Source organism: Lepidochelys kempii, chromosome 2, assembly GCF_965140265.1.
Source record: "Lepidochelys kempii isolate rLepKem1 chromosome 2, rLepKem1.hap2, whole genome shotgun sequence".
NCBI classification, from domain to species: domain Eukaryota; kingdom Metazoa; phylum Chordata; order Testudines; family Cheloniidae; genus Lepidochelys; species Lepidochelys kempii.
In genome coordinates this window covers 190,873,707-190,893,585 of record NC_133257.1, presented here as the reverse complement: position 1 = coordinate 190,893,585, position 19,879 = coordinate 190,873,707, and the positions used below count along the sequence as shown (strand labels likewise).

At 41.3% G+C, this 19,879-nt stretch overlaps 1 protein-coding gene across 11 annotated transcripts in view; it reads left to right on the top strand.

Moving 5' to 3' along the window:
* The window catches only part of TMEM108 (transmembrane protein 108), a 386,458-nt gene that overhangs the window by 199,881 nt on the left and 166,698 nt on the right, over positions 1-19,879 (top strand). Inside the window, exon 1 of one of the 11 annotated variants that reach the window (XM_073333200.1) lies at positions 13,900-14,002. The exons of the other annotated variants lie outside the window; for them this stretch is intronic. The gene's annotated coding sequence lies outside the window, so the exon portion shown is untranslated. Of the gene's footprint in view, positions 1-13,899; positions 14,003-19,879 lie in introns of those variants that run through there. 11 annotated transcript variants of the gene reach the window in all.

Below are 19,879 nucleotides of genomic sequence, written 5' to 3'. Positions count from 1 at the left end.
ATCCAAATACTGATCAATTCTGATTCTGCTTTGCCTATAAGACCTGACAAGATCAGAGCATGAATTGGCATGCCTGTCGGCTAAGCCAGTCACCTTGCAAGCCATCAAAGTGTTAGAAAACCAACAGCTGGCCAAAGACTCCAGTCTGGCTGCACTGAATCTTTTTAAACTGAAAGACACAATTGCAGATGCATCTTTCTAGAGCTTGGTTGTCAGATGCATTTTTCCAAGGTTTGTCGGCTTGATTAGGATATAGCTGTCTTCCATCAAAGAGAATTTCAGGCATTCAAGGATAATAGAGAGAGAGAGAGAAAAGAACAACTTATAGAAAACACCAAATTGGAACAAGATTAAGAAGAAAAACTTCCATTCAGCATATTGATTCCTCTCAATGGTTTCTTTCCATATTCATTTATATGCAAGAATGCTTTCTACTGTAATAAGATTTATAGGCTGTGCAGTACCAGCACAGATTTTTAAAAGCACTAGCAGTTCACAGTTTTCAAATGCCATCTCTCTAGACACTACTTCACCTTAATAGTTTGATAACGTGGAAATCCCATAAGGGTAGCACTTATTTTTGCAAGTTTTAAAATGCATTTTCTTATTAGAAGCCTGTTCCAAAGCCTGTTGGGAGTCTTCTTTTGACTTCAGTGGGCTTTGGATGAGGCTTTGTTTCTTAGAAACTAAGGGCCAGATCCTCAGCTGGTGTAAATCAGCAGAGTTTGGTGTTTTCTTCTTGACGTCAAAGGTGCTACCATGATTTACACGAGTCGAGATTCTGTCACTAGAACTTCATTACTGAAGCATTCTCGTTAGGCCCAAGGGAGCCTGGGACTTGTCCATTACAGTCAATGGGAATGTGTACTGGCAGATGGCAAGCCAGCTGGCCAACCATAGTAATGCAAGAATTGCCACTAGCTCGTCAAGTGTTAGGTTTCTTGGAGTTCTCTTTCCCCAGGAACCTTCACCAAGCAAGTCAAAGATGGATAATTAAAGCCTCCTTTCATTGGGAATCTGCCTTTGTGTATCTCCTTCTGATATACCTCAATGTTTCTTGTGTATCTGCAGTGTAATATTTTTCTGTGTGTCTTAGTTTCCCCTGCTCTGGCATAGATCTTGTATATAATAATTTGTATTTTATTTGCATCTTTCGTCCAAGACCCCAAACACTAGTTGATTAACACAGTATCTCTGTGAGTTAGCTATTATTACCCCAGTTGTACAGATAAGCTAACTGAGGCACAGATATTAATGGCTAGATTGTAACTTTACAACTTGCCTTGAGTAAGGAGTCGCACATACTGCACCATCCAAGAAGCACACTAGAGAATGAATTGTGACTCAGAGTCCCAGTTCCTCCCCATTTCCCTCTTGTTCTGTATGGTGGGGCATAAGTTACAGAGCTCTTTGGGAAGAAAGGGGTGAAGTATTTGCCCATTCCCGCTGGACAGAGAGTGGGTAGACTGCTTGTCCTCACAAATCCCTGTCTTTGGATTTGGGAAGAAGAGTAGGCTGTCTTCCTCACCTTCTCCCAAAGCAGAAGATGAGAATGAGACAACCTGTCACCATCAGAAGGCAATGGAAAGATTAGGCTAAGTTACCAGGCCTCTCCTCAGGAGATGATGGAGAGGAGATACCAAGAGCAGTCACGCTGGTTTTGCACTTCCTGTGTGAAAGAGCTGCCATTATTCCCATCCCATTTTCTAATGGACAATGGGAGGAGGCTCCTGGCTGCCTCTCTCCTGGATGTGTGTCCCCTAGAAGTCCATTGTTATATACTGCATCTCTGCCACTTACCCTGAAGCTGTATGAACAAGTCACTCAGAATAGGCCCTGGAGTGCTCATCCATTACTGTTCAGTGTAATGGAGAGACTCTTCCTCTCTCTGACAGGGAGATAAATCAGAGGGGTATAGAAAAGAGAACAAAAGGCTTAGAGCTGGTGAAGAACAAACAAACTGTGGTTTGCTACAAAGAAATATAAATACATTGCTCTCTGAAAATGGTTTAAAGAGAGAGAAAGTGTGTGTGTGTATTCCTCCTTCCTTTCTTGCTCTTGTGTTGATAAATGGTACAGTGAATTACTTGATCACACTTTGGTTTGTTATGAAATATATTCAAGAGGCCAAATAATCAAAATCAGGCAGATTTATTGCTAAAAGCCAATAATAGTATGGTACAGGGAAAACGTTGAATGTGATACCAGACTCCGGGAATTTGACATTTCTGCCCTCAGATATAAGCAACTCCTATTATTCTGATTCAGAAGGGCATATGTATTCAGAATGGGTGCTTAGGCATGTGCTTATCTTTAAAATTAAGCAGATGTTTAAGTGCCTTCCTGAATCAGAGACATTGACGACAGAAGTTTCAAGGATATAGCTGAGGGCAGAACTGGTCCCATAGCATCCTTTTAAAAAGATGTATTCCCTTTTGTTCCTTACATGCATGCTTTATCATAGGAGGAGCTTCTTCTTCGTCACTCAAAATCTAAATGCAGATCTTGGAGGAAACTAAGCCAGCCTTTGGGAATAAGTCAGGTAATATATTTACAAAAGGAAGGAGAGTAGTGGTGGGAGTAACAAGAAGCTCTGGGTCAAATTCTCCATTGACTCAGTGGAGCTGCTCCAATTTACAAAATCGGAGAATTTGGTCTATGTGCTTTTGTGGAGAGGAAGACTTGGGCAGTAGTGCTGTTGGGTCACCTGAAAGCTCGTTTGTACCTCATAACAAAAGCAAAATGTCAGCATCTATCGTGGTCGGGCTTTTCCCAGCCCAACATGAAAACAATTACTTGCCAAGCAATTCTATCTGGCACTCTGAGTTTTTTGCAGGATGGCCATATGCAAGTAAGCTAAAGCAACAACAGACTTGGCCTTTCACACCACATCAGTAGAGGCCGATTGCCTTGTGAAGGGACTATGCCCAGACACCATCAGGGGATAAGTGGTAACCAGTTAGTGAGGGATATTTAGGACAGACCTACATTTGGAGCTTAGGGTTTGACTGCTGTACTGATGGCCCTCAGCCTTGTTTCTCTCACAGAGCAGACTTGGCAGCACCTTGCAGTAAGAACACCTGTCCATTGTCTCATAAGATACTAGATATCTGCTGCTAGCCATTGCTTTTACAGGAAGAGCAAGCATTAGCCAACACTTTTTATCAATTTAAAAAGTGTTACTCACAGAATACACATATTTGAGACAGAATGTCAGGAAACATTCTGGGGAGAGCACCCTTCTTTTTCAGATCATCAGTAAACTAATTTAGAAATTGTCTGAGCTACAGAACAATAACAACAATGCTGGACTCGGCTGTGCCTCTTGCTAGGGTTGAGTAGAATCCCAGATTAAGACACCTGCATTTAATCAGTCTAGGGAGAGCTGCCTCAGAGCTTTATCAATACTTCTGATCTAGTACTGGTTGCTGTTACAACACTAACACCACACAGTGAAGCACCCTAGGTCATTATGTCAGGCACAAGATTTGATCATGTTATTTAATTCTCTTTGTACCATTTAATTTAGGAATTCAGATTCTGGGAAATATTGGACCTACAATCCAAATTCTTAAATTAAACATGAATTGCGTGGGAGATTTCCCAGACCTGTTGTTTGCTACGTCACAGACCCTACTCGATTTTTATTGCTTAGAGATGCAGCCATTTTGCAGAAAACTAATTTGGCCCCTGCTAAAAGAGCCGTAAGAGCTGCCTTGAGACATCCCAAGCCAATTTTCCACAGGAGCCTGTGATTTTTAATAATGCCATCAAAATCCTATTGATGGAGGCTGAGCATGAGTGGAATAAAAACCTACAAAGAGAAGGTTAATTTTCATTCCCATTAGATCATTCATTCTGTCCGCTCCTATTGAAAGCTGCCTACTTAAAGGCTGCAAAACCCCAAGGCTACTGATGTTTATCTGCTTATGTAACAACTGAGTCATCTGAACTGGACATCTCCATCGTATAAAGACATCTACAAAGACCTAGATGAAAGCACTTGATTCTGGTTTTCCTGGCTAAAATAAAGCCTTGGGATTCAGTTTTATGTGTGGAGTACTGTTTAAAAATTCTTTGTTATAGCATATGGAAAAGAAATAACCAAGATGTCAAACTAAATCCATAGAAATATTTATTGACAGATGAAAGCCAGGAGGGACCTATTAATTGCCCTTTAAGTTTTCAAAGTAGTGTACAGGCAGGAGTGCAACATAATTACAGCCTCGTGGTTCTTCTGTAATAACAGGGTTTGTGTGAATCATGTACTGCAACGAAACTGTCCCCTTCTGTGTGTGAATGATTCAGTAATGACATTCAGATGCATCAGGTTATTATTCACTACTTCCCTTTGCTGTGGCTAATTGGAATGCACTAGAGAAGGGACTTAGCTGCAAAATCAAATCAGGATCTGAATGCAAATTTAAAATACCCCAGTGATCTGAGGTATTTGGATCTGGGCTTTTGTATGGGCCCATCTTTATGGCAAATATACATATTTTTATAACTGTTGGTACCTAGAACTACACAGAGCTAGAATCTGATCTTACCTCCACTGGTGTATATCGGGAGTGATTACAATTGAATTATTCCATGTTTATGCCAGTTTGACTGAGAGCGGAATTTGATTCACGATGGTGAAATACCAGTAGTACTTTGATAAAGTGATACCCTACCTGAGAGAGAATTTAGAAGTCCTGGTCTCAGCCCTTCCAAATAAACACAGCTAGGGATACATTTCACCAACTGTATAATTGAAGTTGTGAAAAGTTTTTGTAAGAAAGCTTGTCAAAACTAGGAGATACTCCTCTGGTGTTTGGTGTCTTTGCAAACCCAAAGTGTCAGACAGATTCATATACCTGAGTAGAATTTTGGGTGAAACTGGGCCAATTCATTGTTTCAAGTGGAAAATATGCAAGACTTGTTCTGTACTGCCTATGTGGGCAGCAAAAACCCTGTCCTCTCCTAACCCTATACAGAGATCTACACTGGTTCTGCTGCACATGTATTTTGTTGTTAAAGAAGGGATGGGGTTTGCCCCAATTGCATAGTTAAGCATATTCAAAGCCCTTAATTTTAGGGGTCATCAGCCAGAAGGCAGATGATATTAGTGTGTTAAAGAGATCAAAGGTAGAGCCCTGCATGGCTACAAAATGTGTATCTGCATCTGATCCATGATCTGCAGACATGGTCTGTGGATATCCGCAGCTGCAGATATAAAGCAGATCTCTGCAGAGTTGCAGGCCTCCAATCAAAAGCACTTGTGGTGGTGGTACCTGTTTTGGAGGGAGGCTTTCTCATGGGCTTCAGTGGAGTGCAGATTTGCAGGCTTATAGTTTTCCTGAATTATTAATTTTGTTGCAGTTTGGAGGTGGTTTTGTTTTTTCAAAGCAACATGGTGCCCTTCAGTTTGCCCCCTCTTTTCTTGGAGAAGAGCTCACTACACCCAACTGGATGTGACGGAACATTGTTCAGACTAGATCGGTGAGAGAGAGTGTAAACCAATACAGTAGAAACTCAGTTACAAACACCTCAGAAATGGAGGTTGTTGGCGTAACTCTGAACAAAACATTATGGTTCTTTCAAAAGTTTACAACTGAACATTGACTTAATACAGATTTGAAATGTAACTATGCAGAAGAAAAATGCTGCTTTTAACCATCTTAATTTAAATGAAACAAGCACAGAAACAGTTTCCTTGCCTTGTCAAACCTTTTTTTAAACTTTCCTTTTAGTTCTTTAGTAGTTTACATTTAACACTGTACTATACTGTATTATTTTTTTTCTGTCTCTTCTGCTGCCTGATTGTGTACTTCCAGTTCCAAATGAGTATGTGATTGATTGGTCAATTCAAAACTCTGGTATTCATAACTCTGAGGTTCTACTGTAGTTTGATTTTGCTTAGCCATTGAGTAGATTGCACGTCACCTAAGTAGCTGTTTACTTTTCCTCATTTACTTTGTTTTGACCTGTTACTTTTATTTTTGTTTCAGCAACATTTTCACCCAATGACAGGTGTGATTAAGGCTTGTCATTAACATCTGCTGAGCATGGGGCAGAAAGGGAGTGAGGGAAGAAGAAAGGGAGAGGAAAAGAGCCTTCCATTTAATTAAAAAGTAGATGACTCTTGCAGGGCTGATGCATCGTTGCTGCTGTTTTAGATAGACTGACTGGAATCCCCCCCTCCTGAGACCATTTTGTATGTCTGCCAGATCTATTGAGCCTGGCTTGGAACTTTTTTATTTTTGTGAGCGATGAGTCAACAGCTAATATTGTTTATTTGCTAGCATGTAATAATTATGTCCGATTCCTGGTGCTCCAAAGAGCTGCACCCCGGCAGGGTGCAAAATAGTAATGAACGCAAAGTGCAATGTGACTTACTGAATCCAAGCAGGGCTTGCTTTTGTTCGTTTTGACAGCTCAGTACCCATCTTAGGTGGAAGAAAGTTGCATTGTTTACCTCTTGCTGCAGGGCAATCCAATAAAAGGCAGCATGTGTGGATGTGCAGTAAGGTGGACATGCAGACTGGATAATTTAATTTTTTGTTTTTGTTATCTGCCTGGCAATTTCCCGTAACAAGAACAAGGCACAACCGGCATATTTCATAACAACTGAACAGACGATTGGGAGGAGATTAAGCCTTTAATTACAATGATGGAGCATCCTTAGCAGGGATCCTACATAAACCAGGTCTAGCTTGAAGCACAGCTGAAGCTGTGAAAGGGATGTAGATCATCCCAGATGCCTTATCAGTGTGTATATGAATACAAGGATTTCTAATTTTCTGCAGAGATCACTTACTCGAGGTAGGGAGACAAGAAAAACTGGAACTTGACATCATTTTTTTTTCTTCCTACAAAATAAGGCTTATGGGATAAATCACAGGATGAGTTAGTTGCAAGGTTCTGGCCTAAATTTTCAAAAGTAAATAGATTGTGGGTGCCCCATGTTAGATGCCTCAAAAGGGCCTGATTTTCTGAAAGAGTTGAGCACCCACTCTGTGAAAATCAGGCCCTTTTAGGTGTCTGAAGTTGGGCACCTAAAAATCACGACTGGCTTTTTAAAATTTACTCCTTAGATTTATTTATTGTGATCCGGGCTCTATAATCTCCCTATAGCTAACACAGAGCAAACAAACACTCAGCTATGGCGAGTGTTATGTCTTTTGCTCTTTACACAGTAAGAATTTAAAGAAACCAAGGAGCACAGTTGTATTTACTATCGGTCCATAAACAAGGCCTTGCTATAGACATGCGACTGCTCTTGTTGTTTTCCAGAAACCTCTAAAATATAGTTTTATATAGAAAACAGTGAGTGCCACTAGAGAGCTCACAAATTATTTAAAGGGCTACTATCCTGTTCCTATACACCACAGCTAGAGAGGGGATCCAAATATGGACCCAAACTTTAGGGGTGTTTGGAGCCTAGGGTTTTGATTTGGCCCATAATAGATTTAGGGACAAGCTACAACATTTGAATCCAGATCACAATTTTGGGAGCATTCTGCTCAGGACTTTTGATTCAGGCCCATCTCTAGTTATAAAGAACTTAAAGCTTGTCCTTGCTATCTCCTGTTCTGTTTACTGTGTATGTTCAATACTTCAGTATAATAAAATGAAGCTGTCTTCCCTCCTGGACAGCTGCCAGCTGGTTTTCAAATGTATTCTCCAATAATTCTCATAAGCTTTGCCTCAGATGGGACAAAATACACTGGGAGACACAGACGAGACTAGTTATTTATATTTCCACGCTTTCTCTTGGCTCTCTCTTACATGATGTTGGCACACAGAAGATGTATGACTGACACTGGTTATTTGGTAAGCCGTGCAGAAGAAGTTTATAGGTGGAAGTTGCATGAGGAATGGGAATGGCCCTTGGAGACTAGAACTAGGGGCTTGTTCTGGGCATAGTAAAATTCTCTCACAATGCAGTTCTACAAGGAGGAAGCTGTTCTGTGCAGGAGACAGAACTTTCTTGGCGGCCAGTCCAAGACTCATGGACTTTAAGGTCAGAAAGGACCATTGTGATCATCTAGGACTATCACCAACCTCTCCACCTTCTGTTCCAAGCAGGAGGTGCATTTCTTTGACCTTTCCTTCTCTGGCATAAATACATAATAAAATGTATATTTAAACAACAACAAACAATACAACCCCCGTCCCCCCCAAAAAAGCCTACCAAAACAAGACACTCCACTGCTCATGCTTTTCCTCCGGGAAAAGGACGAGAGAACAAATAACACATGACAGATGTTAGGCACATTGTTTAATGCACTACTTGAGGGGGTTCAGATACTATAATGATGAGGGCAGTATAAGAAACTTTAAGAAATAGAATAGAGTAGAATAGACATGATAGGAGAAGGAAAGGGGATCCACTACTGACTGGAGTAGTATTCATGGTAGTACAAAGGAGATAAGGAGAACACAGTGAGAAACAACATCAGAGATCTACAGCGACGAAGATGGGGGCTGATGAAATTTACATTTTAATTTCTGAAAGATTTTTGAAAGAAACAATTTAGTTTCTCTTGATATTTTTCAGGAATTGGGGGTGGAGGAGTTCTATGAACAAATTCAAAATTAAATGAAAATGTTTGTTTTGCTTCAAATTTAAAAAACATTTAGTTTTTTTTTATGTGTTCGCCTTTTTCACATTTTTCTGTTGGAAAAGGAAGGAAAACTATTTTGTTGCTTTTTTAACATAAAAAACTAAATGAAATTGTTCTAAATAAAATGAACTTTCTAATTGAAACAATGAGATGTTCATTTTACGTCCGTGTGACTACTCACAGAGTAAGGTACTAATCAAAGGGTATAAGCCTATCAGAATCTGTCTCTGTAACCATGTAGTGGGTAGAACTTGTTGGCATCAGTTCTTTTCTTCTGTGTTTTGTACATCAGCAAGGTTTACTTTTTAATAGGAGCTGCCCTGTTTGGAAACATAGGCAGTGAGACCAGTTGTCTCCCTTTGAACTTTTCCCTGCTTGTTTTCTGGGCTAGTTGCTATCAGAATTTTTAAATGATTAGCATTCTTGCTGCCTCTGTTTGCCGCCATTGTGTTTATGCTAGGAGTTGACAGAATACCATCAACTGTTCAGAATGGCAAATACCATCAACTGTAGGCAATCTGTTTTGTTGTTGTTTTCATAAATTGATTAAAAGGCAGGATGGAGAGAATGTCAAATGAGCAACACAAAACAGCATCTTCTCACAGTGTTTCAAAAGCCAACCTGCGTGAAGGACTAAATCTGTTTCTTACTCTGAGTATTTGGACTGATGATCTTCAATCCAGTTTGAGTGCTTTGTTTTCTAAGGGCTTGAACTTGTGAAGTACTGATCTCCCTCAACTCCCACTGACTTCAGTGGGAGTTGCAAGGACTCAGCACTTTCCAGGATAGAGCCCTAAAAGAGCCACTTCCTTGAATGAGCAAAATTTACAATAAAAGGGTTAGGTTTTATAGGTAAGTAGCATATTGTTATGTAAAGTAGTTCCAATATGGGCTGTAATATCAGCAGTCAGAGGTGGGTGCTGATATTTATTAGACTGGCACATGCGTATATGTTGATGATTGGCACTGAAGGTTAATTTGCAATGTCAACTGGACTACCAATGAAATGAAAAGACAACTATTAGTTGTTTCAATGAAATCATAATGCACGGATACAGCAGAGAGTAAATGTAAAGTAAAGTTCATAGAATCATAGAATATCAGGGTTGGAAGGAACCTCAGGAGGTCATCTAGTCCAACCCCCTGCTCAAAGCAGGATCAATCCCAAATTAAATCATCCCAGCCAGGGCTTTGTCAAGCCTGACCTTAAAAACTTCTAAGGAAAGAGATTCTACCACCTCCCTAGGTAACACATTCCAGTGTTTCACCACCCTCATAGTGAAAAAGTTTTTCCTAATATCCAACCTAAACCTCCCCCACTGCAACTTGAGACCATTACTCCTTGTCCTGTCCTCTTCTACCACTGAGAATAGTCTAAAACCATCCTCTTTGGAACCACCTCTCAGGTAGTTGAAAGCAGCTATCAAATCCCCCCTCATTCTTCTCTTCTGCAGACTAAACAATCCCAGTTCCCTCAGCCTCTCCTCATAAATCATGTGTTCCACACCCCTAATCATTTTTGTTGCCCTTCGCTGGACTCTCTCCAATTTATCCACATCCTTCTTATAGTGCGGGGCCCAAAACTGGACACAATACTCCAGATGAGGCCTCACCAATGTCGAATAGAGGGGAACGATCACGTCCCTCGATCTGCTGGCTATGCCCCTACTTATACATCCCAAAATGCCATTGGCCTTCTTGGCAACAAGGGCACACTGTTGACTCAACTGTAAGTTCTTCTCTTACATTTCTATAAACTTAGGTTAGGATGTTGAAACTGTAAATACATGTGGGTTTTGTTGTTTTTCTATCTCAAATTACCTCCCATGTGCCCTGAGATTCCGGATCACCATTGCCTCAGTAGTAGTTAGATTTTGCATGATCAGCTGAAGGCTTTGCTCAAAATCCGCTGCTGACCAAGAGATATGAGGCCAGATTGTCTGGTCAGCTGAGCAGTGCTTTGGGTCTGTTCAGCTGGCTGTCCACTCTTTGGTGTAAACTAGAGCCGCTTCATGCTCTGGGTGTAAAGCAGAGCCTCCTTATGTCCCTGAACTCACTTGTTGTTCTGGAAATCAGGAGGGTAGATGGCATAGAAGAAATCCTCCACCAGCCAATAAAACTGGTTTTAGACTGCTTTAAAGCCACCAGGGCAAAGTGCAGCAGTTTTAAGGGACCAGAGGATCTGGCCTTGTATCTCATAGAGGGGTTGGGTATGTATTTGTGGTGGGAGGAGCTAGCTTCAATTTAAATGTGGAAAGTTTTCCACAAAGCACCTCTGACAGGTTTGCAGATTACTTTGTTTACGTGAAGAAAGGGAGGAATTTTTTTTATTAAACAACACTCCCTAAAATGCAATCAATATTCAGAATGGCCAAAGAACAATTTAAAAAATCCTTACAAGGTACAAATTAAATTTAAAAAAATCAATTGCCGTGGTATAAAACAAGATGTTGTTTTCCTCTTTATCCTTTTCCAATCAATGTTACAACATAAAAACCTCCAAGCTGAAATAATGTTCAGTTTATGACACATACCAAGGAAATTATAGCTGAACCCGACACACAATCCTAAGCCCCCGTGTAATAGCTCAGGGAATTAACACACAAATATAGAAGGCACAGATAAAAAGGTACAGTAGCCATGCTTGTATAGTGATATAGTTTGTGGTGTTTTTCTTATAATGGATCCCAATCCTGCAAGGAGCTCTTTCCTGATGGGCTTCAGTGTGATTCTGCCTGGGTGTAGGAATCCAGCCATGTGGAGCGTCTTGCAGGATCAGAGTCATAGTACAGAGAGGTTGTATTTTTGATGGTGTTAAAGGTAACTCATCCAGCACCCTCAATCAGTGTTAGAACTCATTTACTTTTGGACAGGGTCAAATGAGTTCAACACCTGTTTTAACAAAGTAGAGTCGACATTTCTAAATTGAACCATTCCACAGCTGCAAGATAGCCAAGTTCATCACCAGTTTGAGGGTGGGTTGGGGCAAGAGAGCTGTGTTTGACACCATTGTCAAACATGAGTGAAAAATCCAATGAAGACGTCCTTCATGACTGTGTCTACTCTGGGAAAATTAGGACCTATTATCCCCCACTGGTACAACTATTTTTGTGCTAACAATGATGGAAGATGTAGGCATTTTTACCCACCTGTCATTTAATTCTGAACATCATTAGATAAACAAGGGCAAGCCCTCCCCAACCCCTTGCAATCTGTCTATACAAAGGCTCTGGTCCTGCCAGTGTTTATACACAAACTTAACTTTAAGCCTATTAATAGTCCCATTGACTTCAGAGGACAGAGTTTATAGATGGGTAGAGAACTTTACATCTGTCATTAAAACACCTTTACACCATTGTAGAGTTTAGTTCCTTGCCTTCCTTCAGATGCTGAAAGGAACAAAAAAATATTCATGAAATTTTGTGGGGAAAATATTTGGAGGTTTAGTTGAGGCCATTTCACAGTTCAGAAACTTTGCTTTATAAAAATGTTGGTGAAGTTGTTGATTTAGCTTTGAAACATGTGCCCGTTTGAATTTTTGCTCATTTTATTGTGAAATTCAAACTTCATTTAATTTTTCTTTGCTGTTATTATGTAGAAGCAGTAGGATCTCCCATAGTTATAGAACAATCATTTTCCATTATAAGTCCCAATATTTGCCCATCTTTAACTTTGGCTTGGAAAATTAGTTTGTCCTCAACACTGCCAGATTTACTCTGAATATGAAAGGGACTGTTCCTGTGAAGTTTGAAGAAAATTCATTGCACTGTTTTTGACAGTTTACCCTCATTCAAAATTTTGGGACTTGTCTAACATTTCTTAGCCATTTTTGAGTCAGATGGAGACTAATTGCTATTAATTCAAATTTCCTTATATATGATTCTTTTTGAAACTTCAAATGCTGATTATATTTGAAGATAATAAATTGTAGTTAAGCAAAGTCGTTAATTTTATAGTGAATATTTTTGGGGGCAATTCGACTCGACTTTCAGTGGAAGTTATGGAGGCAATATTGATCCTGTTGACGTCAGAAGTAGCATGATTGAGCAATATGAGTTTATCCAACTCCCAGAAGTCAATGGAAAGACTCCCCTTCAAACATTGAATTTGGAGTTTAATTGTAAAGTGTAAAGTGTATAACAGGGAACCTACAGCTGCTGCTTAATTTCATCCAGCCTGTGGGAAGTCTCTGCGCCGTAGGCCAGAAGCCCCCTGAGCCTCGGTGCCCCCTCCCTTCCCCTCAGGGCTGGAGTCGGGTGCACCACCTTGCCCCTTTGCAGGGGGAAGCTAGGGTTGCCAGTCCATTAAAAGTCCGGTTGGCTCCGCACAACTCCTGGGAGTGGCTGGCACGTCTCTGTGGCCCCTAGGCACAGGGCCAATCAGGGAAGCTCCACATGCTGCCCCCGCCTCCAGCACTGGCTCCGCAGCTCCCACTGGTCGCGGTTCCCAGCCAATGGGAGCTGCATGGCTGGTGTCTGTGGGCATGGGCAGTACCATGGCCGCGCCTCCACCTAGGGAGTGGACATGGTGGCTGCTTCTGGGAGCAGTGCGGAGCCAGAGCAGGCAGGGAGCCTGCCTTAGCCCTGCTGCGCCGCTGACTGGGAGCCGCCTGAGATAAGTAGCGCCTGGCTGGAGCCCACACCCCAAACCCCGTGCCTGAGGTCAGAACCCGCTCCTGCACCCTAACTCCCTCCCAGACTCTGCACCCCCACCCACACCCAAACCTCCTGCCCCAGCCCTGAGCCCCCTCCTGCACCCAAACTCCATCCCGAAGCCCATACAGTGAACCTCCTCCTGCACCCCAACCCCCTGTCGTAGCCCTGAGCCCTCTCCTGCACCCCAAACCCATCATCCCTCACCCCAACCCCCTGCTGCAGTCCAGTGAAAGTGAGTGAGGGTGGGGGAGAGTGAGCAGCCTTCTTCAGAAAGAGTTTGTGCTGTGCTTAGTATTTGAGGTTACTGATGAGAGAAAAATATTTTATTTAGATCAGAGACCTGTTTCAATAAAGTATTTCTTTGTACTTGATAAGAATAATGAATTTGTTTATTTTTTGGGTAATGTAAGCTTTGTGGTACCCTTAACTATTCATTTCCCTACTTTTAAGTGCTTGGGTTTTGTAAATGATGCCACAGATAAGTACATTGTTGCCACTTAGCAACTGTAAAAAAATAAAATAAAATAATGTTTTGGACTTTGGAATGAATGTCCTTAAGAATCGTTCTGCAGTCTTGAAATACCATCTTTCCTGCACAGGATTTCTGGCTCCTCGGCAAAAACTCCACTGAACTGAATTGAGTTCCTTAAGCAGTCTCTTCCCTCCAGGACAGCTAAAACTTCAAGGCTTCAGAACTGTACCTGACAGATCAGCTCTGAGGGTGGTAATGAACATGTAAATTCCTTATTTATAATAGGAACACTAAGAAAAATAACTTCCCTTGGCCATGCATAAGTTGTTAGTTTTTTAAATTGCTATCCAAAAGCACTGCAGATAATAAAAAAAATGATGGCACATGTTTTAGAGCAGCATTTTTCATGGGAATTGGGTACTTTATTTGCAGTGTGCCACAAGCAAGCAGTGGCCTAGTTTTGCTGATGGTCGGAAACATTGTTGTTGTATCAGTGTGTTTTTTTGGCAACTGCAGCACTACTTAAGAAGAAGAAAGAATTTTTTTTAGAAAGTGGAATATCACTGGTAGATCCTTTGGAAAGCTGCTAGATAGGTTTAACATGTTTTGAAAGCTGTGAAGATAAATTGCAATTTGAAGTTGCAGAAGTCAGTTAACTAGCAAGCCTTTTAAAGATGTAGTGGTCAGAGAGAATAATTATATAGACTGGCTTGCAAGGAAAACACAGTGCTTGATAATACTGGGCTAGTGCCACAGAATGTTATCATCAGGCATTTGAAAGGCATCCTTATTTACATAATACAATAGTAGCACAATTGGTGGATTAAGAATGAATTGGTTGTTCCTCATTTTATTTGCCCAAAAAGGTTAAGGGTATTTATTAAGAGATTATATTTGTTTGCACATTTACACTAGGGCCCAGCCCTGCAATCCCTTCTTCAGAGGGCTCAATGAGAATGCTAAATAAGACCTAAAGGATTAGGCCTGTAATCATAGAATCATAGAATTGGAAGGGACCTTGAGAGGTCACCTAGGCCAGTCGCCTGCGCTCATGGCAGGACTGAGTATTATCTAGACCATCCCTGATAGGTGTTTGTCTAACCTGATCTTAAAAATCTCCAGTGATGGAAATTCTACAACCTTCCTAGGCAGTTTATTCCAGTGCTTAACCACCCTGATAGAAAGTTTTTTCCTAATGTCCAACGTAAACCTCCCTGGCTGCAATTTAAGCCCATTGCTTCTTGTCCTATCCTCAGAAGTTAAAAACAATTTTTCTCACTCCTCCTTGTAACAATCTTTTATGTACTTGAAAACTATTATCATGTCCCCTCTCAGTCTTCTCAAACCCAGTTTTTTCAATCTTCCCTCATAGGTCATGTTTTCTAGACCTTTAATAATTTTTGTTGCTCTTCTCTGGACTTTCTCCAGTTTGTCCACATCTTCGCTGCAACATGGTGACCGGAACTGGACAGAGTAGTCCAGCTGAGGCCTAATCAGCGCGGAGTAGAGTAGAAGAATTACTTCTCATGTTTTGCTTATAACACTCCTGCTAATACATCCCAGAATGATGTTTGCTTTTTTTTTTTTTTTTGCAACAGTGTTACACTGACTCATATTTAGCTTGTGGTCCACTATGGCCCCCCAGGTCCCTTTCCGCAGTACTCCTTCCTAGGCAGTCATTTCCCATTTTGTATGTGTACAACTGATTGTTCCTTCGTAAGTGGAGTACTTTGCATTTGTCCTTATTGAATTTCATCCTATTTACTTCAGACCATTTCTCCAGTTTCTTCAGATCATTTAGAATTTTAATCCTATCCTCCAAAGCACTTGCAACCCCTCCCAGCATACTTTATAAGCGTACTCTCTATGCCATTATCTAAATCATCGATGAAGATATTGAACAGAACCAGACCCAGAAACAATCCCTGCGGAACCCCACCCGTTATGTCTTTCCAGCAGGACTGAATCACTGATAACTACTCTCTGGAAATGGTTTTCCAACCAGTTATGCATCCACCTTTATAGTTGCTCCATCTAGGTTGCATTTCCCTAGTTTGTTTATGAGAAGGTCATGCGAGACAGTATCAAAAGCTTTACTAAAGTCAAGATATACCATGTCTACTGCTTCTTCCCTATCCACAAGTCTTGTTAGCCTGACAAGGAAAGCTATCAGGTTGATTTGACACTATTTGTTCTTGACAAATCCATGCTGACTGTTTCTTACCTTATCTTCTAGATATTTGCAAATTGATTGCTTTATTATTTGCTCCATTATCTTTCTGGGTACAGAAGTTAAGCTGACTGGTCTGTAATTCCTTGGGTTGTCCTTATTTCCCTTGTTATAGATTGGCACTATATTTGCCTTTTTCCAGTCTTCTGGAATCTCTCCCGTCTTCCATTACTTTTCAAAAATAATCACTAATGGCTCAGGTATCTCGTCAGTCAGGTCCTTGAGTATTCTAGGATACATTTCATCAGGCCCCGGTGACTTGAAGACGTCTAACTTGTCTAAGTAATTTTTAACTTGTTCTTTCCCTATTTTAGCCTCTTCTGATCCTACCCCATTTTCACTGGCATTCACAATATTAGATGTCCAATCACCACCAATCTTCTTGGTGAAAACTGAAACAAAGAAGTCATGAAGCACTTCTGAATGTTCATATCTTATTATTTTTAAAACCAAGGATATGAATTAGAGGAGTAGTTCTTTGAGTTTTTGACCATATATATATTCCACTTCTAGTATGCATGGGCCCTGTACACACAAGATTGAATTCTGTTTGAATAACAGTATCTGTTGGAGCTGCAGCTGTACCCTGAGTGCGCTCTGGCCTTCCATAGCTTAGGGAAGAAAAGGTTGGATCAGCCCTACCTCAGTTCCTTCTTACTGCCCATAATAATGAGATGGAACCCCTGCAGTGCCAACATCTCTGCACATTGTGTGCTTGTTTTCCCTAGTTCTGTTTCATTTTGTATTCCTTAGTATAGTTATGCTCACTGGCATATATATATAATATATATATATATATATATACACAAGATCTTCCACTTCAAGGGTGCTCTGAGTATCTGGTGCCGCTGGACATAGTGGAGTCATGTGGGGTATCTGGAAGAGTTGTGCCCAGTTCAGGAGCTGGTGAATGCCTCTACCAGTACCAAAGCATTGGCACCAAAGTATCTAGCATGGACAGTAGAGTGCTCTACCCTGTCATCCACAGCACCTACTATGCTGCCAGCTAATGTGGAGGACAGGCTTTCAGAACCAAGTTTGTTGGTACCAATGAGATTCACAATACTGAGTAACTCAGCAGTACCCAGCCTATCAGAGTCACCTTTGCTGGCCACTACTAAGAAACTCCTAGGCCTGTACCATCTATTAGCCACCTCAGTTCCTTCACAGGACTCTCCAGGGCCCTCTAGAACTTCCCATATAGAGCAGATATACTCTTTTTCCTCTTCCACACCCAAGCATAGAGCAGCTCCTCTGCCATTGGGCTGCCTTACATCATATGTGACTTCATTCACTCTTTCAATCACCTTGAAAGGTCTTTCCCAATAATCCTGCATTTTGTTTTTCCTCACTGGGATCAGCACTGATACCAAATCACCAATATCACATGATCTTTCTTCAGTATGCTGATCATACCAAACTTTCTGAATTTCCTGACTTTTTTTAGGGTTCTGCTGAATTAAATTAATCATAACTTGTAAATTCTTTTTAAAATGAGTGACATACTCCCCTACCGTCTGTCCTGTTTCCTCAGTACTGCCTTTCCAAGAGTCTCAAATCAAGTCTAGGGGTCCCCTCACCTGCCTCCCATACAGGACATCAAAGGCGGTGAAACCAGTAGATTCTTGGGGGAACACTTCTCTGTGCATATAGAAAATAAAGGAGTAACACGTCCCAGTCGTTCTCATGTCTGGAGACATATATTCTTAGCATAGCTTTTAAAGTTCCATTAAATCTTTTCACAAGCCCATTAGTTTCTGGGTGATAGGGAGCAGCCTTTATATGCTTTACTCCCCGTAATTCCCATAACTTTTTAAAGACTACAGACATGAAATTTGCACCACAGTATGTCAAGATTTCTCTGGGAAAATGTACTATGCTGAAAATGGTGAATAAAGCTGTAGCCACAGTTTCAGTTTCAGTATTAGACAAGGCTGTGGCTTCAGGGTACCTGATGGCAGAATCCACCACCACCACAAGTATATATCTCTTTCCATTCCTGGAAGATTTAGTGAGAGGTCCCACAATATCTACAGACATTCTGGCAAATGCCTCTTTAATAATGGGCAAAGGTTGCAATGGTGCTTTGCAAGGTCCCTTACAATTCTGACATAAGTCACAACTCTTACAGTAATCTTTTACTGTCTCAAACATGTGAGGCCAATAGAAATTCTGTTTCAATCTGTCATAGTTTTTTTCCACTCCTAAAAGTCTTGAAAATGGACCATCATGAGCTACTTGGAGCAATTCTCTCTTATATTTCTCAGGCACAACTACCTGCTTGCAAACCTCACCAGGGTGCCTCTTTTTTATTTCCTCTCCAGGAGCCTCTCTACACAACAAACCTTCTTCTGCAGAAAAATCTACCTTCTCCTTCCCCAGCTAGGGCATCACTTTGATCTGCAGACTTCTCTTGTTTCAGAGATGGGTGAGCTTGTTGGGCAGTCACAAACTTTTTTTGCATTTCACTTAAGCCCAGAGCAGACTCTGCCACAACAGAAGAATTTTCAAATTCCTCCTCAGAAGGCAAGCTGCAACTCTCAACAGACAAAGGACTGATGGCATGTCCTGCCCTTCACAGTCTTTCCTGCTGACCACAGACAAAGCAGGCGAATCAGATCCATACTTCCCCTGGGACCTGGTTATAACATTACCATGCAGCAGGTAGCAAATTTCTGATGCCAACCACTACATCACCCTTAAAATCTTCCCACTCAAGGTGGACTTCAGTTAGAGGTACAGTCACAGAGAATTCAGCCAAAATTAAAATATTTAGACTTTTGCCAGGAAGTCTGTCCTCTTCCATTGCCAAACTCTCCTTGACCAAAGTGACTTGTGATGTAGTATCTCTCCACCTTATAAATTCACTCTCGATAAATTCTTCACTACCTTCCCAATACTCAGTCCTAATATAGTTTATGAGGCCATTCTCCTCTACAATTTCCTCTGGGATCAAGGTGGTAGCATTTGCACTCATGGTGGAGGTTGTGGGTGCAGATTGTGGAGTAACCTTAAGTTTTGGGCAATTTGATTTTATATGGCCAGGAGCCCACAGGGATGGCAGACTATCTGCCTTCCCTTTGGGTAAGAGGTTTTAAAATATGGGCTCCTTTGAAAGTTTTTTAACAACGTTGGGGTTAGGTTTATTCCTAGACCCCTTATCTCTTTTAACCTGAGGAGGGAGAGGGATTACCCTTCCCCTGGGGGTTTACACCCTTCACCCACCCTTGACTCAATATATTCATCAGCAATTTCTGGATAGAATACTCTACAGTGCAGTCAGTCTCTTGATAAATTGGTTAGGCTTTCTCCCACTCCCTGCTGTTGAGAGAGGATATACTCTCAGTCTGAGGCTGCTCCTTTTGTTGCTCCAGGACTTGGAGGTGCAGTTCATGAGTTCTCTCCTCAGCTGCTGGCTGGTCCATGCATCTTTGGTGTGATTCCCTCTCTCTTTCACTGTTGGCTTTGACTGCTGCCATACGTTACATACATCTTTGGTAGGCTCTCTCCTCAGCTTCCTCGGTTTCTTTCTTCTTCTTGATCCAGAGTTCCACCATCCTTATTTCATGTTCATGTTCTTTCTCAGTTTCCAGAAGCCTCAGCCAACCAGTTCTGCTGTAGCAGTCCCTTTGGCATCTGGGGTATGGAGATGCTCAGACCCTGCTCTTTGGTCAAAGTCTATGAGCAAAAGCTCTCAGTTCCAGATCTGAGGCTTTCTTTTTATGGGATAGTCCCCTATTTTTTCATAATTTTTCAAGGTCTTTTGTGTCAAGACCCTCATACGACTGTGATTCACTCATTACTAATCTTGAACCTTTAAAACTCTCAATATAAACTTTAAACTTTTAACAGCGTTGGCCAATCAACCTGTGGCATATGAATCCTGTCATGACTATGCCAGTTGTCATGC